We start from the raw sequence: 24,186 nt of genomic DNA, 5'->3' as shown, positions 1-24,186 counted from the left end.
CCAACAATTTGTCCTCTTTTGAACTCTGGTATGTCACCCATAATGTTGTGTGCATTTCAATATTTTGAGCAAAACTGTGCTCTTACCCTGCTAATTGAACCTTCACACTCTGTTCTTACTGGTGCAATGTGCAATCAATGAAGACTGGCTACCAGGCTGGTCCAATTTAGCCATGAAACCTCCCACACTAAAATGACAGGTGTTTCAGTTTCATTGTCCAACGCCTGTAGGTCTGTTTCCTGGAATGTTCTCAGTACCAGTAGCAACAGAGTTTTATCACTGTGGTTCTAGGTCTCTGAATAGGTGTAGATAGGGCAGTTTATATGTCGGATAATAAAGCTGTTTCAGTCATATAAAGCTACAAACCAAATGAAATGTTCTAAAGAAAGGGTTCTTAAATATTTCATTGACTCTTCATCTTTTTTTGACACTGCACTCATCAACTTCAGCATTATTTTAAAATGAGAACAACAGCTAAGCAACTAAGGCATCAGCATACAAAGACATTTCTGTTTTATCACACCTCCTATAACAGTGAGTTCATCTATAAAAGCATTTGCAGTGTCCTTTCTTTGTGAATGATACAATCATTACAGGAGTAAGCTCTGTATTACCTGTTCATAATCCATTAAAGGCTCCAGTAACTCAGTCCCTCTCTCTGCTTGGTTTTAACTGCACTCATGAAGCCAGGAATTTGGGGGTGACCTTTAATTCAGATCTTAGTTTTTCTAAACATCTTGAGAACATTACCAAAGTAGGCCTTTTGTGAAGTTAAAAATATTGCTAAAATTAGATCATTTACTTTATTCTCCGAAGCAGAAACTCTCATTCACGCCTTTGTCTCCTGCCACCTTGATCACTGTAATTCTTTATTTGCTGGCCTGCCCCAAAGTTTCCTAAATCACCTTCAACTAATACAAAACACTGCAGCTAGAGTTCTCACAAGATCCCATAAATATTAGCACATCCCTCCTGTTCTGTCCTCATTGCATCGGCTACCTGTGGTTTTTAAAATTATAGTTTGTTTTTAAATCCCTTTATGGTCTTGCTCCATCATATCTTTCTGAGCGTCTTACCCCCTACACCCCCTCTTGCAATCTCAGATCCTCTAATCTGCTTTTACTTTCCACTCCCAGAGTTTGACCAGAGACAGAAGGAGGAAGGGCTTTTATGGTCAGGGCTCCCAGGTCGTGGAACGCTCTTCCGCTGAATATTGGACAGGCCTCTTCATTGTCATCTTTTAAATTGTTGGTTAAAACTTACTTTTTTAATAAGGCTTTTAATACTTGATTTTCTCTTGTCTTATTCTATTATTGTTGCATTTTGTCTTATTTATTTATTTTTATATTTTATTTGATTTGGCATTTACTGTGTGATTTTTGTTGTATAATTTATAATGTTTTAATAGATTTTTTGAATGTAAAGCACTTTGTAACTGTTGTTTAAAAAGGTGCTATAATAAGTATTATGTATTGTTATTATTATTATTAATTAATTAAAATAATGAAAAAATACATTCAAATTGAATAATTTGTATATAATAAACATAACATAAACTTCCGTCAAAAGTTTGGACAATTTGTCATTCAATCGTTTTTCCCTAGTTTTATTACCTTCTGTGTAGATACATAGTGAAGATCTCAAAACTATGAAGCAAAAGTATATAGAATTATGTAGCAAACAAAAAATTTTAAAAGATAACATTTTATTTTTTTAGATTCCTTAAAATAGCCCTCCTTTACTTTGATTACTGCTTTGGACATGTTTGGCATTCTCTCGATGAGCTTCATGAGGCAGTCACCTGAAACAGTTTGAGTTCCCAGAGGTAGGGATAAAAATAAAGACAAACCATTGAATGACAAGGTGTTTCCAAACTTTCGACTGGTAGTGTATTTTACTGCATAGTCCAGTCAATTTTGGCTAAGCATGAGAGCAACACAAATGGTAGTTAATTAATTTGAAGAAAACTAGGTCTCTGCTACAAATCTATAATACAAATAGGTTAATGACCACTTCTGTCAGAGGGGTTGAGGTCACTGTGAATTTTGGCTGGATTTTAATGCCTGTACAGTAATTGATCATTTTAAAAACCTGATTAACTGAAGCAAAGCAAAATTCACAAGAAAACAACATCAACAAAGACTTTGTGTCAGAAACCTGCACCATAAATGTTAAATGAGGATCTTGCACTAACATAGTACATCCACAGACATTTTCTCTATCTCTCCTTTTTTAACCCAACCCCCTACCCTTGGGGCTCTAAGGATGTCTGAGACATCTAAGGAGCTGGAGAGGAGAGGGGAAATGGTGAGGATCAAAAGTTGAGGGAGAACACAGAGAAGAAAAAGATGTGCATCGAGAATGAGATGGGAAAGAACGTGGCAATGAAGATGAGAGTTGTGCAGAGAGAAAGAGACAGACAAGAGGGGATTGATATGGGCGAGCTAAGAGGCAGCACTGTGACCTACTAATGCAGAACTGAGGAATTCTTGCTGCTGACTCCAAACACATTCCTGCAGCCTGCAAATATTAACCCCCACCTTGCCGCCTCTGCCTGCTCTTGAGCACACAAAGCAGCCACATGGCGATCCATGAGGAAGCTATTCATCGATATCAACTCACCTACTGGAAATAATTTCAACACTGCTGGGAGGAGAAAATGCTGTGGAAAACATTAACTTCCACCCACAGAGGGGCAATCTATTCATTTTTTGTTGTATATAGAGGTGTGTTATTATGAACGATTGTTCTATATGTACAATCAATGGTGACATTATTAGGTGCACCTTGCTAGTACCACGTTGAAACTCCTTTTAACTTAACTGCCTTAAGTCTTTGTGAAAAGAAGTAGCTGAAAACATCCCTTACAGATTTCGGTCCATATAGACAAGCTAGCATCACGCAGTTGCTGTAGATTTGTTGGATTCACATTCATGATGCAAATCTTCTGTTTCATGCATCCCAAAAGTGCTCACAGATCTGGTGACTATGAAAGCCATTGGAGAACAGCTTATTGTCATGTTGAAAAAACTGGTTTGAGGTGATTTGACCTTTGTGACATGGTGCATCATGCCTGAATGCTGCAGCGTAGATCGATTTTTATTGGACCGGACAACATTTTTTCAATCTCTTATTATCCAGTTTTGTTGAACCTGTGACAGGACGGGCGCTCGATGTGGTCTTCTGCTGCTTTAGTCCATCTGCTTGAAGGTTTCACGTCTTGTCCATTCAGAGATGGTCATTTGAGCTACAGCTGCATTTAGGTCATCTCAGACCAGTCTGCCCAAGAGACAAAGTTATTGTCTAACTTTCAGCTTAGGGATGTGAAAATTATGAAATAAAATTCTGCTGTGCTAGTCTACCGATCTACTTATTTTGCATTTTTCGAATAAAAAGCCATATTGAAATCTGTTTTTTGCCTGTGGTATATAAGCTATATACAAGTACAGGTCCTTCTCAAAATATTAGCATATTGTGATAAAGTTAATTATTTTCCATAATGTCATGATAAAAATTTAACATTCATATATTTTAGATTCATGCACACTAACTGAAATATTTCAGGTCTTTTATTGTCTTAATACGGATGATTTTGGCATACAGCTCATGAAAACCCAAAATTCCTATCTCACAAAATTAGCATATCATTAAAAGGGTCTCTAAACGAGCTATGAACCTAATCATCTGAATCAACGAGTTAACTCTAAACACCTGCAAAAGATTCCTGAGGCCTTTAAAACTCCCAGCCTGGTTCATCACTCAAAACCCCAATCATAGGTAAGACTGCTGTCCAGAAGGCCACTATTGACACCCTCAAGCAAGAGGGTAAGACACAGAAAGAAATTTCTGAACGAATAGGCTGTTCCCACAGTGCTGTATCAAGGCACCTCAGTGGGAAGTCTGTGGGAAGGAAAACGTGTGGCAGAAAACGCTGCACAACGAGAAGAAGTGACCGGACCCTGAGGAAGATTTTGGAGAAGGGCCGATTCCAGACCTTGGGGGACCTGCGGAAGTAGTGGACTGAGTCTAGGAGTAGAAACATCCAGAGCCACCGTGCACAGGCGTGTGCAGGAAATGGGCTACAGGTGCCGCATTCCCCAGACCTGGGCTACAGAGAAGCAGCACTGGACTGTTGCTCAGTGGTCCAAAGTACTTTTTTCAGATGAAAGCAAATTCTGCATGTCATTCAGAAATCAATGTGCCAGAGTCTGGAGGAAGGTTGGGGAGAAGGAAATGCCAAAATGCCAGAAGTCCAGTGTCAAATACCCACAGTCAGTGATGGTCTGGGGTGCCGTGTCAGCTGCTGGTGTTGGTCCACTGTGTTTTATCAAGGGCAGGGTCAATGCAGCTAGCTATCAGGAGATTTTGGAGCACTTCATGCTTCCATCTGCTGAAAAGCTTTATGGAGATGAAGATTTCATTTTTCAGCACGACCTGGCACCTGCTCACAGTGCCAAAACCACTGGTAAATGGTTTACTGACCATGGTATCACTGTGCTCAATTGGCCTGCCAACTCTCCTGACCTGAACCCCATAGAGAATCTGTGGGATATTGTGAAGAGAACGTTGAGAGACTCAAGACCCAACACTCTGGATGAGCTAAAGGCCGCTATCGAAGCATCCTGGGCCTCCATAAGACCTCAGCAGTGCCACAGGCTGATTGCCTCCATGCCACGCCGCATTGAAGCAGTCATTTCTGCAAAAGGATTCCCGACCAAGTATTGAGTGCATAACTGTACATGATTATTTGAAGGTTGACGTTTTTTGTATTAAAAACACTTTTCTTTTATTGGTCGGATGAAATATGCTAATTTTGTGAGATAGGAATTTTGGGTTTTCATGAGCTGTATGCCACAATCATCCGTATTAAGACAATAAAAGACCTGAAATATTTCAGTTAGTGTGCAATGAATCTAAAATATATGAATGTTAAATTTTCATCATGACATTATGGAAAATAATTAACTTTATCACAATATGCTAATATTTTGAGAAGGACCTGTACATGTGCCTATATCCTGAAGGCTAAGTTAACTGAAACAAACTCCCATTACTTATTCTGTATTCTATTATAATGTAAGAGAGACTTTTGGATAGTCAGACATTTTGTGTGACATATGACCTGCCATTGGTTCAGACCAGACAAACATTTCTAAAATGTCTTTTATTTTCAGGTGAAGCTGTTCATAGACAATTTCTTAAACTCTCCTCCCCAAAACTGAGGTATGTACTGCATTGTGATTTATGTGTACTGTTACACTTTTTGAATCAATACGGGGTAAATTAAGCTTTACTTAATGTTTACTTTTGTGTCAACTAATTCCTTGTTTTTTCATTTGTCTGAAAATGAACCTATTCATAAAAAACTCAATGGCTTGCTCTTTCACTACACCAACACTGTTTACTCAATGTCCTAGTTAATGTCTTTAGGTCATACTAATAGTAGAAGCTAAGAATTAAAATGGGATCCTGAGAAGAATATTTTAATTTGTCATCAGGTCTTTCTGATGTGCTCACTATGAGAGGGGAAGGATTTTTTGAAATCATCAAACACATGGCATTCACATGTTACATGCAAGCTCACAAACAGGGTGATGCCATTATTTCCTAAATACTCCCGTATTTTAGTCTTGTTGATTTATTGCTCAGCTTCAGATAATATTCTTTAATGTGATGACTGAGTACTGTCGTTCTGAGCTTATAAAATAAAAGATGAGGAGACTATTTAAGTCATGAAATGATTGAAGTAATTGATGTAAGCTACTTAGTTGTTACAATAAAAATACACGAGCATGGTAAAACAATTATATAGTATGAGGATTAGTTAGGCATTTTAAAATATGGGACTAATTATAGTATTTATATGTTATAATATATTAGGCACATGTATACAACCTAAGTAACAAATGTTTTTTGGAAAAGTGAGAATTTCAACTGTTTGCACCTTTGTAGTAAAAATAACAGATTTTCAAAAATGATTTCCAAAGTGAAGGCTTTTAAATGTGTTTGTGTCTTACACGGGAGGGCTGCATTAAGCATGGGTGGGGCTACTGTAATCAAGGTATACCTAAAAAGTAAGTTTAAAATCGTTAAACGTTTCCATCATACCACTCAGATAGTTTGAAGTACTTTCCTCACCCGTTGCACCTCATCAAAAGGCTGCTACACTTTTCTCTCAGTTACAAGGCAGGCAAATACAGCCATAAGGGACTATTTCCAGTCGTGAAAAACATGGACAGTCATATTGTGGAAAAGTAGCGCCACCCTATTCCTCTTTTTAAGCTAATGCTGTTTCAAAACAGCAGTTAGCTGTTGGCGACTTGCCTATTAAACAGCTGACGGCAGGCTTGCTGACTGCAGATAGCTCTCCTAATTGACTATCAGCTAGTTGTATTACTCTATAACGAGCACAACAGCAAGAAATGCATCATGTTCTGTTAGAAACCTTAGAAAACCACCACTAATTCTGTTTGTTTTTATCAGTAAGAATAATTATTTTCTGTTTTCAATAGAAGCTTCTTTCTTTTTCTTTCTTTCTTTCTTTCTTTCTTTCTTTCTTTCTTTCTTTCTTTCTTTCTTTCTTTCTTTCTTTCTTTCTTTCTTTCTATCTGCCTCCTTCCAGATCTCTTTCTGTTTTGCTTTTTTGTCAAAGTAAAATTTTAATAACAGACAAAGAAAGATAATTCATTAATCAAAAAAACTATCCAACTCAATCTTGTGAAAACATAATTGCCCCAAACTTGCACCAACTTGGCAAAAACATCTGAAAATCAAGCATTAGCAATAACCGGCAATGAGTCTTTTCCGTCACTGAGGGGGAATTTTTGCTCTCTATTCTTTGCAGAAGTGTTTTCTTTCAACACATTTTGAGCATGGGCGGTCTGTTTAAGATTATGCCACCCAATCCGATTCAGATTTAAGTCAAATTTTGCCCGACCTTCTTTTAATTGTTGGTTCATAAACACTGAACCTAACTGAGGTAGATGAATGATTAAGGTCTTTTGGATTCTTTTGTGACCACAAGGATAAGTCAGTCTTAGTATTTTTGGTAGGCTGATCACTTCTTGGAAGATTCACCACTATTCCAAGTTTTCTCCATTTGATGATAATCTTTTCACAGCTTAGTGGATTTCCAAGCCTTAGAAATTGCTTTGGAACCCTTATAACTGAGATTCAATGGCTTTATTTCCACTGTGTTTTTGACCTTTACCCTAAACGTTTTGTTGTTGGATCTGATGTAATCAAAGTTGCCTACTGGCATGACGTGTGTATTACAGTGTTTATGACAGGACTTTCAGGGGCCATGCAGGTGGAAAACTTAAAAAAAAAAAGGAAAAAATATCAATTTTCAATGAATATCTAGAGCAATGTAGCTTTGGGATTTCTTTAGCTAGCTTATGAAATATAAAATGTTGATTGCATTAACAAAACCTCATTTCATTTTATAGTATACTATGGTTAGCAGCAAATTATTCTAACCTGTGTGAGAAATTAATGTAATGTAAATTAGAAAGTGAATTAGCTGAATTTCTTATTTAAAAATGATACCTTTTGCACTAGAACCAAACACAAGATAAGAGTTTTAAACTGGTGGTGGACTTTAGAAAGAAAGAGTATCAGCGCTGTGCTAATAATGTAGAAAAGCCCTTTGGGTATCCAGATGGAGCTTTCTCTGCTCCAGCACCATTTCAGCCCCCATGTCCTAGAAAAGGCAGACAAACACTGATTCAACTGGAGCACTGAGTCCAGGGGGAACAGCTCTCACTCAGGCCGTGAGAGAGCGGCCGCGCACATCTACAGCAGTCACATGGTGTGGAGCTTTCTCTCCGTGCCGGACCTCAGTGCCTGCTGTGTGGTCCCTTTTCCCATCTCTTTCACACCTGAACTACATAATTGATAGCAAATGGTGAGTTATGATTTATAAAGTGACGCACATAAATGGCTTCCTGTTGACTGTGATGTTTAGATGTGCTGGAGACCAGTAAGTGTCAGCGTGGAGTTGAAAAGGTTTTAAATACCCGTGGATTGTTTTTTTAACTTAAATGATCAGTGGCAGTCCTGTTGAGATGAATTGAATGTCTAAAAACCTTTTACAATTGAAGTGATGTCGTTTAAGCAAAGATTTTCATGCAGCTCACGACAGTTGTCATATTCTTTGCTCTTTCAGGTTTAAAAAAAAATAGGAAGTTTTGATTCACAACACAGGCACAATGGAGATATTTATTTCAGAACAGTTTCATGAGTCACATGTATGTATCAAAACCAACAAAGGATTGGTAGTAAAATGGTGAAGAGAGGAGATTTATCACAGGATACAGTAAAAGGCTAGGAGAAAAAAACAACGAGAAAGATCTACCTGTAAAATTTCAGGTGCGTTGGTATCAGAATGATATTTTTGACACAGCTGAATGAGAAAAGCACCACATTTATCACTGCAGAAGTCCTGCGAGACAACTCTACTTGAAGTATGTGCTGCTATGGCAAGCATACGGCGTGACAAACTTCCCAATGTCATGATATTTAGAGAAAAATTGTACACTAAAATGATAAAATTAAGGAATTCCTTTACTTTAGAAAAGAGAAGCAACCATTGCTCCTACTGCTGCTAAAATAATCCATTATATTGAGTATTACTTTCATTGTGTTATTCCCAGCACATATTCTTTGTTATTTTGTTTTTTATACTGAGACTTGAGCAAAATACAAATCTATTTCTATTTTTTAAGTGCTTATCTCACTAAATGTTTTACTTTTTGCTATTTATAGAGTAACACAAGCATAACAAGCTAATAATAGCAAAATAATTAGTCAGGCTATCTGCTCGGGTATCTAGGCTGCAGTCCCGCTTGTAGCTTGTAGGTTTTGATTGCTACCTTAATAAGAGTGAGGGGTAACACTCCTTTGGTTTCCAAACCATGACAGTTCACATTTTTCAAAACAGTAATGTTACCAAAAAACTAAATTTGTTTTTCTATCTAAACAAGCAAAAACTATAGGAGCCAGCTGACCAGCAGTGCTCAACATCAGGTGGGGGCAGGGGCAGTGCTGTGTTATTATGCCTTTTAAAGTTGGAGAAACTCAAAACGTTTGAACTGTAGGAACAGTATAACAGAAAATGTATGCAATTTTTGAATGCTGATTTTTTAAATCTTTGATGTATCTTCATTTCGGCAAACCAGCCCATATCTACACCACACAACTCACTTGCTCAGTTCTTAGAATTTGGCTCCTTTTCATGTTTTAAAAATTAAATTTTGAGTAAATAGTTGACCAAAAGATTTATCAACAATGTTCTGATTTTCAGCACATAAATGTGTCATAGTATGTTCTATTATGTATATGTATGTGTGAAATAAACTTATCCAGCAGTCTAAAGGCAAAAACTAGTTTTTAGTGTTTCTATTGGAATTAGAGATGCACCAATCAGGCCTTTTCCTTGCCAAGACTAACTTCAGGTTTTTGCTCTGGACACAATTGCCAATTCTATGTTATAGTCCATTAAAAATGCACTGCTTGTTCCTTAATTGAGGTGGTTTCAAATCAAACAGAAAATGACGAATTTACAATTTTGTGCCTAGTTAAACATCCAAGCATATATCCCTAATCTTTATTTGACTTTTTATAAAAATAAAAACACATCAAAGTACAAGCTGTTTGCTGAAGCGTGTACAGGCCCAAAATGGTGAAGGTTCTTAGTTTTGATGCATTTAATGAAAAGGAAAAAATAAATCAAAAAATCTTTCACTGTTTGATCTGCCAATCACTGATTAGATCTTGACATTAGTCTGGGCTATTACGGACTGGTTTACTTCAGTGTCAGAGTTTACCTTTCTATTTTAACATTACTTTAGAACAACACATTTGTACAACAGAATAAGACAAACATGTCATCTGATTGCCGTAAAAATGTTAGTTTAACTTTTTTTTTCTTTCTTTCTTTTTTTTTTGTTAAATCTTGTTAACACCATCGTTTGAGATTATAAAGCCATTTTTACTCGATGGTTTTTGATTTGCAGATCAGGAGAAACCCTGCTGTTCATCTTTTGCCAAATGGCGGTAAATGGCAGACTGGGTAATCATTGAGAGTTTGAATACTGAGGGATTATGGAGTGAGAGCTCGTTTCATTCATGGAGATGAAGATGGGCATGGATGAGGAGCATGGATGAAGATGAGTTTTCCTCAACTGTTTCTCCATATTAAACAATGGAGGGAGGGTTACGAACATGCAAGACCGAAAGCATGTGTCTGTTGGGCTCAAAGCATAACGGGATTCAGATAATTGATTTCAGTGTTTATAGATGTTTAAAAGAACAGAGACTATGTTTAGTTTATAACTGCATAACGAGGGATGCATACTGAGACCAAAAACAAACAGTGACGGGAAGTAGAGGGGTGGGCCGCGCCAATTCCGAGGTGGGCAGGATGACGAACAAATAATTCAAATACCTTGTGTGATTTTTCAGATTCGTATCAGTTGAAAGCAGAAGTAAAACCAGACCAAAACCACTCACAGGACACAGAGATAAAGATTTACAAGAGGAGTAAAACAGTGGCCCAATTTCATTCCTCCTTCTCTTTCATCATCCCATCCCAGCAAAAACATCAAACATTCAGCTAGAACTGAACTTATTTCATGCAAGTTTTCTTAGAGCAAACATGTATGCTCAGCTAACGGATAACGACTGAGGTTAGAGGGAAAACGTTCCAAAGAGGGAGGAAGGAAAAGGACTTTACTAAGACAAACGGGGCCGAGAAAATAAAATGTACAGAGCAAAAACAGAAAAGCATAGTGGAATAAATTTTTTTCTTGTAGATTAAGATTAGTAATAAACTATAATGTGAGTTTCTTTCTTTCTTTTTTTTTTTTACCTTTTTCCGGTGTTTCTTCTTTCCTGATTCCAACCTGATTCTTCCTCTCCGTTCCCTCATATTCAGTCTGTTTTTTTCATATTCTTTTGGCACTCTGGCATCTCCATGGCGCTCCAGCAATATCACATTTTATCCACTAATGCCTCCTCATCTTCTCCCCAAGCACCATTTGTCTGTTCTTCATCCCTTGGCGTTCAGCACTTTGAAAGGAAACATGCCTGGTGGACAAAGGAAGTCGGTCCTGAGAGGAGGAGTGCTGGAGGGAAAAGGCAGCGGATAAAGTCACAGGCGGTAAAGTGAGAGGCACGCTGATCCACTGCTGCTGCTGGTGCTTAGTGTGTATCTGGGACAGCATGTGCTGGAGCTCTGCACAACCAGTTCCACCGCACACTTCACCCGAGAACAAATGGAAAGTCTAAGAGCTGCAGAAAGGGTTGCTGAGAAAGACGGAGCGGGTCAGAGAAGGGAAAGACATCAATCATCGTGTTTGTGGGAGTGTGTATATGTATGCAGGATAGCAATGAAGGAGAGAAGAGAGCGAGGGAGGGAGCTGAAGGTGGGAGGGAGTATATGTGGAGAAAAAAAGGGGAGGAGACATTTTTCCTTAGTTTTTTTTTTTCAAATATCTCCCCTTTTTATAAAATAATTCCCATCTCCACCTCCACGTTGTCAGTGGTTTATTATTCTGCCCTTCCATGGCTGTTTTTCCCTTGTCGTTCGGCCCCGTTTGCTGCACCAGCTGTGTCTTTAAAGCCCGTGCACTTGAACTCAGGGAGTGCTTTTCTTCCCCTCCGCTGGCCCCCCAGCACACAGGAAAGAGAGTCGGCTTGCAGGAGAGACAGAACAGGACAGAGGGGCAAAAAGGGGCAGAAAGAGAAATGCAGATGGGGGAGGGGAAAGGGTTTGGTGCTTCAAGGTTCTGGAGGATCAGCTTTAGAAATACATAAGATGTAAAACAGAAAAACTATGACCAAAACAGAACAAAAATCTGTTTTTCCTGGAGGAAGCCTGCACTAAGTTTGAGTGTATGGTTAACGTTTGCAGGGGAACCATTCTATAACAGACTGCTTCTGAAATAGAACTCACAGAACGGTGGGTAACCTCATGAAGGGCTGCAGTCAGATGTGCATGCCTTCATGTGCAAGGTTAAAGTCAGACCATTTTCCAAGCACAACCTCGCAAATCTGCAAAAGGCTGCTTGCAAATAAAACAAGTTGGTGACTGTGCCTTTTTTAATTTATTAAAAAGGAGCGGAAAGTCTACTCACCTTGACTGATTTGATTGTTGAGACAGCAGGAGGCGGGGGTATTGTGGTGGGGTGGGGTGAGAGATAGCCGCCAGTCGATAGTAGGTCAGTGGGGGCACAGGAGAACCCGTTGCTTCTTACGTCACAGACTTAATTGATCTGCACATTGCATGACTTTGGGGAGTAAAGCACAGATTCAAAATAAATCTTCATGCCAATTTAAAGCATTATAAAATTAAACATCTGAGCCAAAGGACAAACCTAGAAGAAAAAGGTTTCAAAATGAACTTGGTTTAAAATTAGGAATAGATGCAAAATTAGGTCTTATTTATGGTAAAAAGACATTACTTAAATTGAGCTTATATTTCATGGGAATTTTTATTATCTCTTTTAGCACTAAATACATCTCCTTAACAAAGTATTCATAACCCTCGAACATTTTTACTTTTTGTCACATTACAACCACAAACATCAACTGATTTTATTGGAATTTTATCTGATGGACCAACACAAAGTAGTGAATAGCTAAAGTGGAAGAAAGTGATACATAGTTTAAATATTTAAAAGAAAAATCTAAAACTGTGTGTGATTTATATATTAAGGCCCCTTTACTCTGATCTGATTCCCCTCAATAAATTCCAGTTCAAAAAATTGCATTCAATTAGCAAACAGAGTCCGATAGAGTTCGTCTACGATAAAAGAAAGAATATGGCACATCTACAAACCTACCGAGACATGGTGACCCACTAAACTGAAAGGCCAGGCAAGAAAAGCAATAGGAAAGCATAGAGGCCAATGGTAACTCTGGAGGAGCTGCAAAGATCCACAGCTCATCTGGAAGAACCTTTTGACAGGACAACTATTAGTCATGCACTGCACAAATCTGGACAGAAAAAGAAATCTGGCAAGAACTCCCATTTACAGTTTGCTACAACCAAGTTAGGGAACACTGCAAACATGTGGAAGAAGGGGCTCTGATCAGAAGAGAGAAAAACTGAACTTTTTGGCCTACATGCAAAAAACTTTATGTGGAGGAAAACCAACACCTTACAGTACAAACAATTCCCACTGTGAAACAAGGTGGTGGGAGCATCATGCTGTGGGGATGATTTTCTTCAGCGGAAAAAGGGAAGCTGGTGAGAGTCTACGGGAAGATAGACAGATCTAAATACAGATCAATCCTGGAAGAAAATCTGTCAGAGATGGCAAGAGACTTGAGTCTATGACAGAGGTTCACCTTCTAGCAGGACGACTCTAAACACACATTCAGCAGTACAGAGGAAGAGTTGTCTCATTTTCCATCCAACCTCACAACAGCGCATTGCTTTGTGTTGGTCAAGCATATACAATCCCATTATATTACATTGAATTTTGCAGGTGCAATTTGACAAAATGTGAAAAGATTAAATGGGTAGGTAGGTAGGCAGATAAATAACTGTTAATCTGCAGGAAAAAGTAAAAAGAAATATATATATATATATAAATATAACATATCTGAGTTAATAACCACTAAGCCAGTTCATACCACAAATATTTAAAACTCACCACTGGGAGTTTCATATTTAACTGCTGAGTTTTCAAAGACTACCAGTTAGCAGGGAGGACATATAGGTGATAGAAGAAAAGTTTCCTACCGATGAAACTGGAAACACAACCTCATTCAAAAGGAAAACTGCAGAGAATTGCTTTATTCTTTCCAAACATTTTTCTGTTTATTATTCAGTTAGGTAGTTCTTATTTATACCAAGTGTTAAACATAATCCACTTTAGAGGTTGCTTTAGCAGAAATGGATGTTGTGTTTAAACTGTAGTCAGGGGAATAAAAGAGAGGAACTGAAAAAAAGGAAATCAAAATGCTGGAAATGACAGTATTGCTGTATAGACCCATGCTAATACTGAGATAAACAGTGCTGTTGTCAGGTTTTACAGAATGTAAAAAGAAACAAGGGAGGAAAACAATCACCACAAGACTTAGAGCAATGAAAGCTGAATAAAATGAGGATGCTTTAAGAGACTTCGTACTAAAAAAGAGAAGTGCTTTAGTTGTCTTTGGTTTGAATCGACTTTTGGTTAAGACTCCAAAACAAACTTTAGATGTCATAGGCCATTAAATAGCAAAGTTAACTTTTAAGGCAAATGCCCTTTACTAGATTTGAGGAGATGTAACATCACTGTCATAGACCTGAATAATTTCAGTGGTCCAGGACTGAAACCTTTTATCTTTTTTTGCACCAAAGACAACGATTTCATTTTGTTAGATTAAAGACTTCACTTTATCCTTTCCGAAACTTAAAGCAGCATTTGAAGCGTTTTGAAGAAGGTTCCCCTGTTTAAACATCAGGCGTTTAGTTTGTTGTGCTCTTGAATGTTGTTGAGAGAACATCTTGGTGACATCAAAAGAGCTGTCTGAGGCCTTGGAAAGAAAAGATAAGCAGCTTACAAGTCTGGAAAGGGATTTTAAGAGGTCACAAAAGAATTTGAAATCAGTCATCCCATCTCATAGAGAACTATTCTACAAGTTCAGGACATTCAGACAGCCAAGATGCCCTGGTCTGGATGTTCAAAAAAAAGGTTTACCCTTCAACCAGACCACAAGACGCTAAAAGAAGTTCCCAAGAACCCTAAAATGTCACCACAGGACCTACAGCAGGCTCTTGCTGCTGTTGATTTAGTCCAATATGAGTTATTTCAATACTACATCAGAGGACATGTTTGGAATAAACCAAACAGTATTTCAAGAAAAGAACTACATACCAGCTGTGAAGCATAGAGCTAGAAGTGTCATGGTTTGAGGGTGCTCTGCTTCAGCAGGACCTGGCTAGGTTACCATCACAAAATCCACTATGAAATCTGCCGTGTGTCACAAGGTGCTTGAGGAAATTGTGAGACCATTTGTAAAAAAAGAACTGCCTCCTACAACATGATAATAACCTAAAACATACCAGTAAATCCACCAAGGGCTGGCCGAGATTTAAGAGATGGACAGTCCTGGGCCTAGTTAAAGTCCAGATCTATGCTGTGAATTTAAAAGGGCTGAACAAGCATGAAAGCTGTCAAACATCTCACAGCTGAAAAGTGAAGAATGGGACAAGCTTTACTCCGACTGATGTGAGAAACTGATAGATGGCTACAAGATGTTCCTCGCTAAAGTTATTTTACCAGAAGTGTGTAAGACTAACTATTAGGGCAGAAAGGTGTCCTAAGTTTTTCCTCAATGCACTTACCCCTTTTGACTTTAAATTTAAAACCAATAGAAAACTCAAATCTAGGGGTAGTAGTGACTCTCAAAAATGGGATTCAGCTTTAATCTTCTATGTCAAACAGGTGACATTTTTCTCAGGAATCCCAAAAGATTTTGGAATCCACATCTTAGAAGCTCCATGCTATATATACGTATATAACACAGAGACTGTTTATGCTGGATGGGGACAACAGAGAATAGCACTGAACGTGAAATCACCTACATCATTTAGTATAAATAAATAGCAAAATATGTGTAAAAGCCCTATGTACACCTTTGTTTTTCTTTGAGAAATAGAGGACACATTTTTAGTACGAAGTAATTTTCTGCTGTAATGCAAATGCACAGAGGTATGGAAGCACTAAAAGGTGGAGAAAGTAGGTGTTGAAGCTGAAGGCAGGCAATAATAAAAGGTCAAAGAAGGTGTGCTCTGCCTTTGCCTCGTTTTTGGTTTGAGAAGCAAATTCTTGTTCAATACCTAACCACAGCGCAGGTGCACAAGGAGGAGGGAGATGGATCGGATGAAAAGAGAAACACTTCTTCTAAATGCAGACAAACTATTCCCATAGACCAATGACAATCATTACCTGAGGGGAAAAGGCAGCATGTGTGTGAGAGGAAGAGATGCTTATACTGGCGCTGAACTTGAAAGCACCCCAGCAATCGATCGTGTTAAGCTCCCTGTGAAAGAGAAAAATCAATATGTTTTTAAAGGTGAAGCAGGCTGCATGTGGTGCATGCGTGTGGGCTCCATTGATGCGGCCAGACGCGTTCAGAAAAGGAGCTGCTCCTGCAAAAGCGCTATCACGTTTTGAGGTCAAGTGGTCTCATTTCCAATACTTATCTGCAGAATCATGACACCTGTGTGGCGCATGTGTGGAACAATCGCATGTTTGTGGATGATGTATCTCTGTCTGGGTTCCTATTATCACAGCAGAATGCTGGCCCAGCTTTTAAGGAGCGCAAATGACACAAAGAAATGGGGAAAAAATTGTTTTCAGATGAAGTACTTTACACAGGCATAGGTGAGGTCTGTAGGGTTGCATCAGGATTAGTTAAAAGGTAGAAAATCTGATAGGAAAAACTCACTTGTGACTTTTTGAGGAAAGTAATTGATCGAGGATAGAGTAAAGCAATCAGTCTTACAGCTAATGATAAGGATTGCCTACACAGGTTCAGCTCAGGAAAAAAATGAGTGGGAAGAAGATTAGCAAGAGCAAAGAGTAAGAAAAAGAGACAAGTCAAGAGGGAAACAAAGTGAGAGAAAACTATTTAATTTCCATCTGTAGCCAAAACAATGCTAATCGGTACAAAAAGGCACCCACTCTATACAACACTTCTACCTCTCACCTCCCCCCTCTTTCCTCTCTGTCTATTTCCATCTCTCTCAGGCACCCTCTCAGCGATAATTCACTCTTGAGTTGGCATCTGGGGCAGTGAGTTTGATCCAGTGGAGCCACGGGTGATAAAAGACGTTTCTGCACAGATCTAACACACTTTCCCCAAGTTCTCACACAAACGCGGCAACCTAAAGGTGCCAGAGAGTCATATGTGACGTTAGAGTGAGAGACAATGCAGAGCTGTAAGTTGGAACAGGGTATAAATAGAGAAGTGGCTTTAAGTGTGCTGGATGATATAACACTGGAATGTGATCCTAAGCAAGTGGTATCATCACAACATTTGACTAATAACATCCAACAACCATTGTCCGGCTATTAAAAAAATTAAAAATACATGAAGGTTGGGCATGAGAGGTGATAAACGGTTCAGAGAAACCAAAACAGTCCAGCTTCTAATGTAGACTTTGTGTTTCAGAATCATGGACTGCATGACAGAAAAAACACAGGTCTGCCCTCTAGTGGTCACAAACAATCTCATTTATTGAAATGGTAAAGAAAAACGTTTCAGCTTCACGCCCACAAACAAACAACTAAAGAGACTGTTGCATCTCCAGTACTAGTAAATAATTAAACTGGGGTATAAACTCAGCACACACAGCATCAATAAACAATTTATTGTCTTTATCTATTACCTTTATCTTTGTAAGTACAGCTTTTATCTGTTGTAACATGTATAGCACAACATGTTTTGCTCATCTAATTTGTGTTTTTTAGTTTCATTTCTTAAGGAGGTCTGAGGATCCTAAGCTTGTTAAATTACAATCTAGAGAGGGGTTCCAACCTGGTCTAAACTATCACAGTGCATTCAAGTAAGCACCGTGCTTCAGTCTTGAGCTACAAAAATTCTTTCTTGAGAAATCAGCATTTAGTGGCAGCAGGGCTGCTGCAGGCAGTTAGGTATAACTTACACATGAACAAAACAAAAATAATGTTGCTTGGGAACAGTCGGTCACCCACAGACATTTAAATACAGATAACAAGATATACATTGAGTACCTGAAAATACATTTACTGGCATTGTTATTGATGGAACTCCACATGCTATACTGTGCTCTAGTTTAACCAATGATCTAAGTTATTGTGCAGAGGTTATAAAAATAATTTTAATTTATTGACATATTGAAATTACTGACAGTTCTGATTTAATTTAAAGCTAAAAATAAACAACTACCAGAAAACTGTTCAAGGGAAGGAAGGGCTTTATGAGTTAAGAGGTGAATTCAGTTTCAAACTTGTATTATTAGAACCACCAGAAAGAGTTTTTATGTCTCAGTAAATTGAGTAAAGGTGTGGAACAGTCTGAATGTAGAACTAAAGCAACAAAACACTTCAAATTATTATTCAAAAATGTGCTCATTGGAGGATACAATATGTAATAATTGTTATTTTATTAATATTATCTTTTAAAATATAATATTATTAAAGGTAGTAAAAGTATTATAACAGCTTATTAAATAAATATGCTAATTTTGGCCCACCTGAGTAAGCAAACAATAAACTATCAGGACCCCTGCAGTTTGCTTATCGCTGTGGAGTTGGAGTTGAAGATGCCATCATACACCAGCTTCAACAAACCCTCTGTCATCTGGACAAAGCCAGCAGCACTGTGAGGATCATGTTCTTTGATTTCTCCAGTGCAGTTAATACAATCCAACCTGATTTGCTTTGTCAGAAACTTTTACTACAATAAATAAATAAAAAGGTGGTTCAAAATGATGATTTAATTTATTAAAAGAAGCCAACCCAGCCTAAAGGCTGATCGTACCAACTTTGGTGACAGAAACTACCATCAATCGTTTGGGATAACTAGTAATGAGTGTTTTATGTCACTGTGGAGGAATGTTTTGGCCACTTTCCTTGAGATATTTGTTTTACTTTAGCCACACTTAAGGGTTTTAGACCACGAATGGCCAGTCTACCATCATGTCGCTACATCTCAGTTGGAGTACAGAACAGACTTAAATTAAATCTTCTTTTTTTTTTTTAACCCTTCATATCTGGACTTGCTGGTGTGCTTCAAATTATTATCCAGCTGCTTCACCCAAATTTTGCTTGAGCTTAAGTTCACAAACTGAGAGCCGGATATTCTCCTCCAGGATTTTCTGCGAGAGAGCAGAAGTCATGGTTCCTTCAGTAATGGTGTGTTGCTTGGGTCCTGAAGCAGCCACAGACCATCACACTATCACCATCATGTTTGACTCTGTTAATTATGTTCTTTTTTCCTGAAATACATAAATAAATGAAATAAATGTTTTCTCCATTTGTGGATAATAGCTCTCTTAGTGGTTCGCTGGAGTCCCAAAGTCTTAGAAACGACTTTCCAGACTCATAGATATCAATGGCTTCTTTTGTATTTCTCCTCTGTTCTTGTCTTCGGTTTGGGCTTGATGTACTGCTTTTTGAGATCTTTTAGCGTCCATCTTTGTGTCAGACAGGTCCTATTTACGCGATATCTTGATTCTAAATCTCTGGCAGTGATGAGCTCTGCCTTCCAGAAAATGTGCTTAATCACAGGTAATACAAAACTAAACAAGTGGCTAAATTACCTTTTCACCCAGGGCCATGTTGGTTTAGATGGGGGTTTGTTTTGTTGTTGTTGCCAACTGATATAATTATTTGAAAACTATATTCAGCATATACTAAAGTTATCTTTGTCTGATATAAAATTGTGTGATGAAAAAGCAAAAACAAAAGAAATCTGTGAGGGGCCAAATATTGTTCCACATCAAACAAACGTACAATACTGTAATGAAATATTATATGTACAGACATAATGAAGAAATACATTCTGTTTGCTTTTAACATCTGTTGAGTTAGTTAGCTTCTGTATGGTGAGTTGCTGTTTTGTCATTTTATGTATGGGAATTATTAAATGCACTAGTTTTAGCAACCTTTTAATTTAGTAAGCACTTCAGTGGATGACCGTGATGAATGATGCAAGCTGATTTAAGCTGGTAAATTAATAAATGTTTTTTTCTCAATATTATGAAGGATTTCTGAGTCTTTGCTGCTTATATTTAATTTGTTCTCTGCACTTTGAAAGGCTGACACTTAAATTTAAAACTCCTCTCTGACACTGCTTAATAATCACTTTACTCATGCTGATAATTAAAACTAGAATCTATTTTTGTTTATCTTTGCGGATTTCTTCACAGTAAACTGAATAAAACTAAGCCTTTTCAATATTTTCAGAATAAAACAAAATTCATCAATTATTGCCAAACATACATGAACAGATGATTAGATACGAAAAGTATTTGTTTTCAGGCTGGTATGTAGAATCACATGGCTTATAATTCTGTAGTCAGAGCTAGCGCTTTTATTACTTCATTTTTATCCTGATCATTTTTACAGTATCTCAAAATACTTTGTAGAAATTCTTTAACCGCTAATAAAAGAACGTGATGTTGGAAATGCATATTAAGTATTGCATTTAAAAAGAAATCCCACAATATAACCAAATTATCACATAAATCATTTTTATACACAAATTCAGCCTGATACAAATCACAAAGAAAGGGATTATGAAGAGAACAAACACTCCCATGACTGTATTATTAATATGATATGATGTCACTGTGTCAGACCTTCCGTCTCTGAGACTGCGTTGCTGCTTTAGCTGGTATTTATGGGTGCAATATTGATCTGAGAGACTGACCCATGCCATTTTGTGGCTAGAGTTCTGTGGTCAAAAGAATACCGAGTCTATGTGACAGAAATACTGTTCACAGTTAACTATTCTTTAAAACTAACCACAGACAAAGCGAAATGAGAGGGTTATCATTACCGGTCCTGTAAAACACAACTTTCATATTTTGGATGCTATTATTACAGTCAAACTGGCAATATGTGTATTAGGTATTTACTAACAGTACCATACATTAGTATTACTATTATGTTTTGTTATTATTATAAAAGCTGTTTATATTGTTATTTTAAGTACAGCACCTTCCATATTTATTGGTATATATTTTTTTTACTTTTTTGAAAAAGCCAGCCTTATTTTAAGTACATTTATTCATAAAAAAAGTTGTTAAGAAATAACTGAGGAAACAGTTGATTTAATGTTTCTTTATTTAATATTACAACATAAACTCACTTGCCACTTCATTAGGTAAAGCTGTTTAATTGCTGGTTAATGCAAATAACAAATCGGCCACTCTGATTTTGAGCAAATTAATGTATTTAGGAATCTAAATGTGGTGAAGATGATTTGTCGAAGTTCAAATTTAGCATCCAAATGGAAAGTTAAGGAGATTTAATTGACTTTGAACAGGGCATGGTTGTTGGTGCCAGACGTGCTGGTTTCAGGAGTGCCAGGAGTTTCACCCACAACCATCTCTTAGGTTTAAAGAGAATGGTCCACAAGAGCAAAAACAAATCTAGTGAGCAGCTGTTGAGCGGACCTCAGTTTTCATGTCAGACCTCAGTTGACTATTGGAAGACTAATGCCTAAGAAGAAAGACAAGCATAAGTAGGTCAAAGAATAACCTATTACAACCAGGGTCTTTGGTATACCATCTCTGAACGACCAGACCATCATACTTTGAAGCAGATGGCCCACACCAGCAGAAGACCACATAGGTCCCAAACTTGCCAACAATAACAGGAATTTAAGGATGCAATTCACACAGACTCAACACAAATGGACAACAGACTGAAAAAAAAAACATCTGGTGAGATACGACTCAATTTCAGCAGCAACAATCAGAAATTGGAGTAGAAATCATGAAAGCATGGATCCATCCTGCCTTGTGTCAATGGTCCAGGTTGGTGGCAGTTGTTTAATGGTATGGCAGACATTGTCACCTTGTGTCCCCGAGCACCAACTCAGCATGTTTTAAACACCATTGCCTTTCTGTTGCTGAGCATCCCACAGTGTACATATCTTCTGGCAGCTACTTTCAGCAGGATAATGCATCATCTTACAAAGCTAAAATCATCTTGAACTGGCTCCATATAGATAACAAAGACTTTACTGTGCTCCAATGGGGTCCAGTCACCAGATTTTAATCCAGTAGAACTACTTTGGGATGTGGTTGTTGGACCACTTGTCTGCTGAATATTGGACCATTTGCACGCTGCTGGACGCCACCAGGCCTCCTGGCCTTTTCGGCCATTTTGTATCCAGGACAGTCCGTTCCTACAGATCCCGTCGGACATTGCGACTGATGTGACGGGGTGCCCCAAGTCTGACGTCACAGGACGCTATATAGGAAGGCGCCCATTTTGACCATTTGCCTTCAGCTGGAGACCGTGACACGGTTACCAACATCTGAAGCATTACCTGGAGAAGAGTCCCGAGTGGATCTCATTTATTCTCTCTCGTTGGCCAACGAAGAATTTATAACTGAGGTTTCTGGAATAAGAAGGCCAGAAATTTCACTTTGCCGATCGAAGACGTGAGTTTAACACGTAACTAAAAAACCACGGAGTTTCAAGGAGCCACCTTGTTTTCTGTTCTAGTCGACTGTGATGGTCAGATCATATTTTCCTTTTCGCCAAGGAGGCCAGAGGACGAAGATTGACCGCTTTTCCTGAAGTTAACTGTGGACGCACAGTAACTTCCAACTTCCACCCCATTCTCTCTCAACCCCGCTCAGAAGGAAGACGACGACAAGTAACACCCATCTTTTACTTTTTATTTCTTTCTTAGAAAGTCTGGGCAGGGTACAGGAGGTTTTAGTGCGATGAGATTTGCTATTTAATCTAATGTGTCCTGAATGATATGTGCATGTAACCTTTTTATTGAAACTTTGATGTGCCGTGTTGGATGCCTGGAAGCCGCTGTGCTACCCAGCTTTGTGTGTGTTGCGGGGTTGTTGAACACCTGAGAGCAAGCGCAGGTGCGCTGTGAGACTGGACTGTTAAAATAACCTCATGGTGAAATTCACCATTTTCTTTGTCTTCAACCTTACTGCTTGCTTGCTTGCCGCCAAAAGTTTTATAACCCTTTGTCTGCTCACCTCGCAGAGTTGGGGGAGGTTTTATGAGTATAACTGAGTTACAGTTGGAGCTGCGCCCCAACCCCCACTCACCACCACATCCCTTTGTCATATTATCATTTTTGCCATAACTGCTGTTTTGCTTTATTTTGTTTAGTTAGATATTTTACCCCCTTTTTGTGTAGAACTTTGCATGATTGAGTAGGTGAAGATTATTAAATTGGAAGAGAGGATTGTATCAGGCTGTGATTTAATAAATATTCACATAGATAAACAGAAGGCGTTTTGTGTTTATTTTGTGCAAGAGTGATTCGTCAGTCAAGATAAGGTTGAAGTTCCACACGTTTCGGTAGAAACGGTCGATTAAACAGTGACATCTCTGTTAATAGTTATTAATTATTACTGAGTATTTAACGGTTGTAATTATCAGAGGCGTTGAGCCACAATTACAACACCAGAAGACATCTCTGGTCTCAATTCATAAATGAGGATTTTGGTTAAGAAATTAATTTTGTCAAATTATGATTTTTAATTATAATTATTGATAAAGATTAATTAATCAATAATCATAATTCCAACATGGTGGTACAGCTGAAAAATCTGCAGCAACTTTGTGATGTTGTCATGCTATTATGTACCAAAAATATCTGAGGAAGGTTTCAGATACCTTGTTGAACCTGTGCCACATAGGGGCAGAACAGGGCTGTTCTGAAGGTCCAATGGGGTCCAAGCTGGTAATAGAAAGGTGTACCTAATAAATGGTCAGTGAATGTATATTGTACTCACTGACTGTAGTTCTTGTTTTCATACATTTTGTTATATATATGTGGTTTTAATTTTCTTTTTTGGGCAACCATTGTTTACAGTTTTGAAATAAAAGTTCTATAATTTCAACAAATTTTCATTGCAAAAAAATTGAAACTTAATTGAATACATTCAATTGATTTCACAGAAATAATAATATTATTGTTGTGATGTAGTATGATGATTAAATTCTCAAGTAATAAAATAAATAGCCTGCAGGTACAGCAAAGGACAATTCTGTAGAAGGGTGTGGCTGAAATGGGTTTTGTTTCTCTGATAAAAACCGCTGGCTGTAGGGAAAAAATTGAAACAAGAAACTTACCTTGATCAAGATGTATAGATGAGAGATCACGTTTGGACAAGTTGTTTTCAGCTGCTGCAGGGCTTTCTTCTTCCCCTCATCAAAAACCACAGAATAAACATGTGCTCATTAGACCTAAACATTTTGCACTGCCGAGGTTACAGCCCCGCCTTGTGGCAGCAGAGGGATATAGCAGTTTAACTCTACCATCTACAAAGAAACAACCAAGTACAGTGCAACATGTTTTATTCAGAGATGATACCTAAAACAAAAAATAAATAAATTTCACAAGATAAAATAATTAATATAACAGAACAAAATGAATTCAGTTTAATTTATTTTATTTACTTAATAATTAACTATCAAGGTAATCTCAAAT

At 37.9% G+C, this 24,186-nt stretch overlaps 1 protein-coding gene and 1 long non-coding RNA gene across 3 annotated transcripts in view; both read right to left on the bottom strand.

Annotated features, from left to right (window-relative positions):
* Positions 1–11,388, bottom strand: part of spaca6 (sperm acrosome associated 6) — a 49,697-nt gene extending 38,309 nt beyond the window's left edge. The window contains exon 1 of one of the 2 annotated variants that reach the window (XM_047359799.1): positions 10,871–11,388. The gene's annotated coding sequence lies outside the window, so the exon portion shown is untranslated. The remainder of the gene's footprint in view (positions 1–10,870) is intronic. The other variant, XM_047359817.1, reaches the window with a different exon arrangement.
* A 784-nt stretch (positions 11,389–12,172) lies between these two features.
* On the bottom strand, positions 12,173–23,893 carry LOC124865054. Its single transcript, XR_007037436.1, has 3 exons — positions 23,829–23,893; positions 15,945–16,038; positions 12,173–12,290 (listed from the first exon to the last, which is right to left on the bottom strand). It is a non-coding gene; the product is annotated as an uncharacterized LOC124865054 (long non-coding RNA).
* Positions 23,894–24,186: the final 293 nt, after the last annotated feature.

Source organism: Girardinichthys multiradiatus, chromosome 3, assembly GCF_021462225.1.
Source record: "Girardinichthys multiradiatus isolate DD_20200921_A chromosome 3, DD_fGirMul_XY1, whole genome shotgun sequence".
Taxonomy (NCBI): Eukaryota; Metazoa; Chordata; class Actinopteri; order Cyprinodontiformes; family Goodeidae; genus Girardinichthys; species Girardinichthys multiradiatus.
Note: the sequence above shows the minus strand (reverse complement) of the source record. Positions and strands in the feature narration are given on the sequence as shown.